Source organism: Condylura cristata, unplaced genomic scaffold (genome assembly GCF_000260355.1).
Source record: "Condylura cristata isolate star-nosed mole 26May11 unplaced genomic scaffold, ConCri1.0 scaffold00013, whole genome shotgun sequence".
In the NCBI taxonomy this organism is placed as follows: Eukaryota; Metazoa; Chordata; class Mammalia; order Eulipotyphla; family Talpidae; genus Condylura; species Condylura cristata.
The window spans coordinates 5,732,879-5,740,213 of NW_004567114.1; positions in this window are offsets into that span (position 1 = coordinate 5,732,879).

Here is a 7,335-nt window from a genome sequence, read left to right on the forward strand (position 1 = left end):
GGCAGACCTCTCCTGACCCGCCTGCTGCTCCCCTCAGCAGTGTACCTCCTCGATCTGTCTGTTCTGCTCCTCGCTCTGTCCCTGGTGAATTCTCTCACCCTCCGCATCTCTGGCCTGTACCCCAGTTCTGTATGAATAAATAAAAAATAAATAAATAAAATGAATTCTAGCTGGAGAGCAGAAATTAAACAGTGAGTATAATAAATAAACACTGTTTTGTATGTTAGAAGGTGATGAAGGCGACGGGGAAAAAACAAGAGCGAGCAAAGAAGGAGCTGAATTGTGGGGAGAAAGTTTGCACATTAACAGGAGACTTGGGGAAATCTGGAGAAGGTGAGCTTTAACGAGATGAACCGATTGCTTCCACATGTTGAATAAATGAGCTAACGGAGCAGCAGACGGCCACCTCTGGTTTATTTCTAGGGAAATGGCTTATCGGCAAGAGCTTGACAAATTAAAGGCTTTCTACCAAACCCAGATCATATCTAATGAATAGAGGAGAGGTGGATTCTCAAAGTATTAGTGCGAAACACCACACGCCTCTTTTATAAGCCTCTTTATGAAGAGCGCTACAGTGCTGGGCTCCCGGAAGGCGGGACGTGAAGGGCTGAATCAGCAGGGAGAGTTTTAATTGACTTCCTTTTGGAAATGATATTTGCAAATTGCATCTGACAAGAGGAGTCTGTTTGTGTAGTGAGTAATTCCTCTGGCTAATTCTACAATGAGTTTGAGGCCTCCGACCTGAGCTTTGCCGGCAGTCCTTAGGACGATTGGAGAGCTAGAGAAACGCCGAAGAGCCTGGCCAGAATTTTAAAGGTTCTCGTCCTTTCTAGACTCTGGGGGTGTCACAGTCTAACGCCTGCGGTGGCCTTGTTCGTGCAGCCTGCCCAGCATCCATGTGTCTGCAGAGCCACTGGCCACCTTGCTGACAACCTCACAAGGCCACAGCCAAAGTTCAGAGATGGCAAGTGATTCCACAAAGTCACACAGCAACTGTCCTGTCTCCACAGTCTGATGTCCACACCGGTGCCCTTCTGGCTCTGATCCACCCCAGGCTGGAGGGCAAGGTGGAAGGAGAACCCGCTAGCCGATTGGGCCTCTGAGCCCCCACTTCCTCCTGAGCTGGAGGGTGGGTGCGCACAGACGTCACAGAACATTGTGCCTTAGTCTCAACTCCAGGGGCCACTCACGAGACTGAGACGGAGGGACGGGGATGTGGAGCCCTCGAGCTACCAGACTCCCTGCGCGACAACTCTCAAGGCACAGGGACACTTCTTGACTGGGTCAGCTCTGCAGCCCTGTGGGCTCACGCAGACGAGATGCCCGGCACCCTCTTTGCCTAGCTCCCTCACTGGGAGAACGAGGGCCATCTCTGAGGCAGCGTCTACCCCCGGAGGATTCTCACTCCTCTCATACAGAGCTGCTTGTTCACTCGTTCTTTTGTTCACACCAAACATTTGCTGAGTGGCTGCTTTGGGCTGGGACCTCTCCTAGATGCCGGAGGCCTCAAGTTAACATGGCCCTCACCTGTGGCCATGTTTAAGTAGTAGGAGGAGGTATAAACAGAGAATCAAAGGAAACAGAAGAGGGGTAGAAAGCTTTGTGTGGGCTGCTAGTAGGTCGGTGGTCAAGGAAGGCTTCCTGGAGGAAGCGGAGGTGGAAGTGGAGCCAGTGATCAGGATGGCAGAGGGTGAGAGTGAGAGCATGCCAGCAAAGAGCCTCCCCTTGGGCAGAAAACGGAACTTGGCATCTGTGTGGATGGGACATGAGGTTGGTGCTCATACTAAACTAGCGGGATGAAACGAAACACCAGGAAACAGAGGCAGAGATGGGCCCTGGAGCCAGCCTGCAGGGGGTGGCTGAAGGCTGTTAGGAAGTAGGGGTGCGGGGTCATATTTTCCTAGTAGGAAGAGCAAGTTGATGCCCACACAGGGCCCAGACGGCGAGCAAGGATAGAGAGGGACCGAGACGCAGAGGATTCTACTCTCCCCCAGGTCAGCCACAGCAGCTTCTGGAGGTTTCCACCAGTCCCTCCCAGCCGGTGAGCGCCCTGTGCTGGGCGGTCCATTGTGAGGGCTGTAGCCGGCGTCCGGCGCTCAGCTCTCTGCTGCCCCCCACTGTCTCCAGGAGACAACCACACCCTCCTTGGGTCTCTTAACCCTTTACCTCCTAGCCGGAAGGAGCAAACTTTTCTCCTTTGGGGATGCAGGACAGCTGTCTCTGTTGCAAATATTCAACTCTGCCAGGAGCTCGCAGGCTGAATGCAGACAAAGAGTGCAACTGTGTTTCAATAAAAGTTTTACTTAGGAATATTAAAATTTCCATTGTATTCAACTTCCACAAGTCAAGAAACAGTATCCTTCTTTTGTGCTCTGAACCATTAAAAACTGTAAAAGCCTCCTCACAAACCTTTAAAAAGCTCAAGATTTGCAACATTTCCCCAGAGGTGACTCACCAATGTGCAAACGCCCCTGGAAAGACCCAGTAAGTCTTGCGCATGACGTCATCCCGCAGTGAGATGCACTCACGCCCATCCGTGGCTGCCAGAGCCCGGAAAACAGCAGGTGTACACGCAGAGGTGGAGAAAGTGGAACCCTTGGCAGGAGTGTAAAACCACGCGGCCCCTGCAGAAGCCAGTGTGGCCGCGGCTCAGAGTAGAATCACGGGCCCCAGCAAGGCCACTTCTAGGTACATACCCGAGCCAGTTAACAGCAGAGCAGGGAGCACCACTCACCACCGCTAAGAGACTGGAGTAGCCCGAAGTCCGGCAGCAACACCCCGCACCAGTGGCACGGACAGTGGGAGGTGGTCTCCTCCCTGAAGGCACCAGAGATGCAGAGACTGGCCCCCCCGCGGGGGTTCCTGTGAGCTGGCGCCTGCGGGCCACTCAGGGGCAACTGGACATGTTTATTATCTGCAAACCCCACGGAGCCTTCCTGCTTGACCACCTGGGGACAGCAGCAGGCAGGGACGCCCGGGCTGCTGTTGGCCCAGGAGGTGGCTACCCCATGGCGCTCTCGGGGTGGCATCAGCACATATACTTTGCTGACACAAATGTCTCAACCTGTGACCGCAGTGTCCAGTCTCTGTTCCTCCTTGCCCTGGGAACTTCTGCGTCATACGACGGTGGCATCATCAGCTTTCGCCAGCCTGTGTGTTTCCCATAAATGGCCCAAGAGCTTCTGCCTGATAGCAGAGTCGCCTTGCAAACGTGGCCCCCTACGATGGCCCTGTCCCTCAGAGTGTTTCACTTTGCAAAGCTCCTCGTGCAACACCCTGTCTTGGCTTTTATCTGCCTCGCTCCCTGGAGTTTGAAAAGGCAGTGTTACAGCTCTGACAAAGGAGATGCTGCTTCCTGCTCTTTGCAGCGAGGACCATCGTGTGGTGGTGGGGCTTACGGATGCGATAAGTGAAGTCAGTGTGCAGTTGCTCTCCCAGGGGTGAGTGGGCTAGTGAGACTCAGAGAGCAGAGAGGGGGCTGGCCAGGGAGAGGGCAATTCATGGGCATGGAGCTTCAGCTTTGCAAAATAAAAGCATCCCGGAGGGGCCTCTATCCGCTCTCCCCCTGGGAGGCTGGAGCCTAAGGACCCCGGTGCTCACGGGCTGAGTGTTAGTGTGTGTGCAGTCAGCATGGTCCACACACAAACTCATACGTGCATCGCACACAGGTTCACACAAATTTACTCACACACATTTATGCACACACGATACATCTTCTGTGCACTGTAGGTATATTTTTTATGAACAGAACTGAATTTTTTGCAAACTGGCCTTGCATCAATTAAATCCACTAGTGTGACCTTTCAAACAGCTCAGAAGATAGCGGGTTTGTTTGTTTGTTTGCAGTAAAGTGCCTCTAACGAAGGTCGGTGGTGTACATTTTTTCAGACGTGCTATTATTGCATCCTTAGCAGACTCCAGTGCAGAGTAAACACTGCACTGCTTTTTCTAGGCCCTGGGGAATGACAAATTCATGCAGCTTGCTTAGTTGCTTTATTTCTGTGGTCTGGAAATGGACCCTGGTCTCCTCATGGTGACCTACCCACAGGCGCTCACACACATGCTCGCTCACACTCGCCCTGCATGGGCACTCCTCTCAAATGAGCGTGTGCATACACGCACCTGTGCACCTCAGGCGTGCACCTGCTCACACTCACACACACTTTCCCTCTGCCACTAAGTCCCTGTGAGGTTGGCCGGCACCATCCCCCGAAACAGGATGCAAGTCCCAGAGTAATCCAAGTATTCCCAGCACGCATCTGGGAAAGAGATGAGTGAAAATCATCTTCAGAGTATCCTGCTTAACCTCAGATATTCTTGAACATTAATCAGCTATCGACCATTTTCTGTATTTCACTCTTGGGGTGTGTGCCAATTTTTTTAAAGATTTATTTATGCATGCAAGAATTGGGGTACAGGCCAGAGGTGCAGGAGGTGAGAGGATTTGCCAGACACAGAGTGGGGAGCAGGACAGGTGGACTGGCCAAAATCCACTGCTGCGGGGGAGCAGCGGGGAGACAGGAGAGGTCTGCTGCGCCATGTGGGTCACCTCCCTGGCCGGGGATCCAACTCCTGCTGCACTGCTCACAGTGCTGACGCTTAACCCCTGGCACCACCAGGGAGGTCTCCATGGGCACCACTTTTGGGTGCTCACAAGGGGCCTGGCAGTCTCTGTCCTCAGAATTTGGTGCCCTAGGCTGCACCCCACATCCAGTGGGGAAACACCCAGTCTCCTGACCTGGCCAGGAGGGCCCTCCCGGAAGCCTCCGCCCACCGCCCACCCCATCTCGCTGGCTGAAAGTCCCCAGGTTGTCGGCACTGAATGAAGCGGAGCAGCTGCCCTCCAGCCTCAGGGGAAGCACTGAGGAAGCGCTGAGGGAGGGGACCCACTGTTAGTCACCTCCCACACTGACAAAGGTGGGGAGCTGTCATCCTACAAAGGGGGACGCTGAGACTGGTTTTGGAAACCATGAAGGTCGCCCCCCCCCCATGACCACCAGCCTCTGGAATCATCTAGCAACAGCAAACAGCCCTCCCAGGTGCCTGTCCACATCTCCAGCTGGGCTTTTAGAATGTGATGCCCCCACCTGCCGGGCTGTGAGAGGAAGCCTGGGGCAAGGGGACAGTGGAGATCCCTGACTGAAGAGCTATGTGGCGGCCTGGACCAGGTGCCATCAGATCTCCTGGGATTCTTCTTTAGGGAGCAATCAGGCAGCGACCAGGGCGCGTTCTAGGGTCCCAGGACCTGCACAGATTTACCTCCGTTTGTGCAGATGAGGCCTGGCCATTCTGTCAGGTGAGCAAGAGGGTGAACATTTCAATTGGCCCAAGCTGGGCTCCATAATGACAGCAGTTGGTAAGTCCTGATCAGATAGGAGGGGCAGGGTAAGGAGTGTGGTGGGGGAAGGGTTGGCAGAAAGGAACAGTCCTGGGCCTTGCACCCCAACTTCAGGGGGTGCGCCAGCACCCAGATCTTGCTCAGCAACTGTCCTGGGAACCCCACTACTCCGCCTGTGGGGGCTCCCTCCTCTTCATCCAAGCGACTGGAGAAAAACCAGATGCCAAACTGCTAGGCTGCCTGGGGGCATTTGACATGGGGCTCCCTCTCCTGGGGCTCCATCTCTGGGAGTCTATCACAGAACCTAATTGGCTTCTCGGAGGCGATTTACTCCTCTTGTTAGTGAACTAACGTCCTGGAGGGTTCAATATACCAGCTTTTGATGGCTTGGGAGACTGGTCAAATCTTTTTGTGAGCCCTGCTCCCCCCTCCCCGGATCTTAAAAGCCGCTGTGGGTGCAGAAACCCAGCAGCTTCCCTGACCTGCTCCTGCGTTAGGAGGGGATGTGAAGCTCCCTGAGGTAGGAGATGCTGTGTCTCCAGGAAGGAGTGTGGGATTGAGTCAGAGACCTGCCCAACTCCAGCAGCACTGGGGGCTGGGCGAGGGTGCGGGGGAGTGGGGGCGAGAAAGATTTCAAGTGAGGAAATCGCTGTCATGTGCTCTCCCAGGATAAATGTGCAGACCTCTAGGAATTATCCTCTCATCCCCCTGTGAGTTCCTGGTGTGCACTAGGAAACCCTCCCCCCCCCCAAAAAAAATTAGGCATCCAGAGGAAACTGGTCTTTACAAGAAATTTTACGGCAGAGTAAACTCTCCTTCCAAGGCTTGCAATGGATTTGCATCCTGGAGGGAGGCTGGCCCTTGGCTGGGCAGCCCTGGAAGGGCGCTTGGCTTGACTCTGGGAGCAGCTGGCCTGCTGCTCTTAGATGCAGCTGAAGGGAAATGCAGCTGCTTAGCAAGGGGCGCTCTAGTTAGCCTAACCTGGGTGTGTGAGCAGAACTGAGCGTAAACGTACCTATGCATGAAACTGGGGTTAACAGGATCACCGGACTTGGGAAATGTGGGGGAGTCTGTGGAAGCAGACCTCATCCTGCAAGTGTGACTGCACCCTCCCTGGAGGAGGGAACCCTGTAGATCAGAGGTGGGCTGCTAGAGACCCACCTGGTGTTGGGGGAGAGGCTGGCTCGGCCCCCTACCCCACCCCTGTTGAAAGCCAGGCCAGACTGCAGCCAGATCTGAGCAGAGGACCTTTAAGAATAGACCTTCCAGGGCACCTGAGATTAACCATCACAGAGACAGACTTCAGCACAAGACAGCCAGACAGGGTATGGAAGCCACAGAGATGAAAATGGCAAGACCCAGATTCAGTGCAAACAATCGACCTCAGTAGTCTGCCCTCAAACCATTACACCCCCGTCCTCCACACCCCCCTTCTCCCCTTCAAACCTTCTCCCCACTCCGAACCTCTCTGGCCCACAGGGAGTTTGCAATTACATTGCTGCACAATTATAGGTGATACTCTCAGGCCTGCACTCAGTATTCACCAGGCCAACTCCCAGGGCTGGTGCGCTCCCTGCGCTCCTCTGCCAGGGGCAGTGGGTTGAGCTCAGCGGCCAGGCGCTCTCAGAAGGCAGAAGAGAAACATCTCCTGCCACAGGGCGTCTGGGTTTGGCAGGGCCAGAGACAGCATGAAATTGTAGCAATTTTTCAATGCCTGGAATCTGTGGAGGTGAGCAGAGTTAAAGGGAGAATCTGTTGACGAAATGACTTTAAAGGTCATTAGGAAGAGAAAGCTGGAAAGAATATCGAAAAGTTTGGAAAAGAAAACTGTGCAAGTTGATGAATACTCTGGCAGGAGTTTTTAGATTTTGTTGTCCCGTCTTGTCTTCATGGTAGTTCCGTGAGGTGGAGGCTGTTACTAGCCTCTTTTAGGAACAGGAAGCCTGAGCTCAGAGATGGCAACGGATCTGAGAGGTGGTGGGTGGAGTGCATCTGTG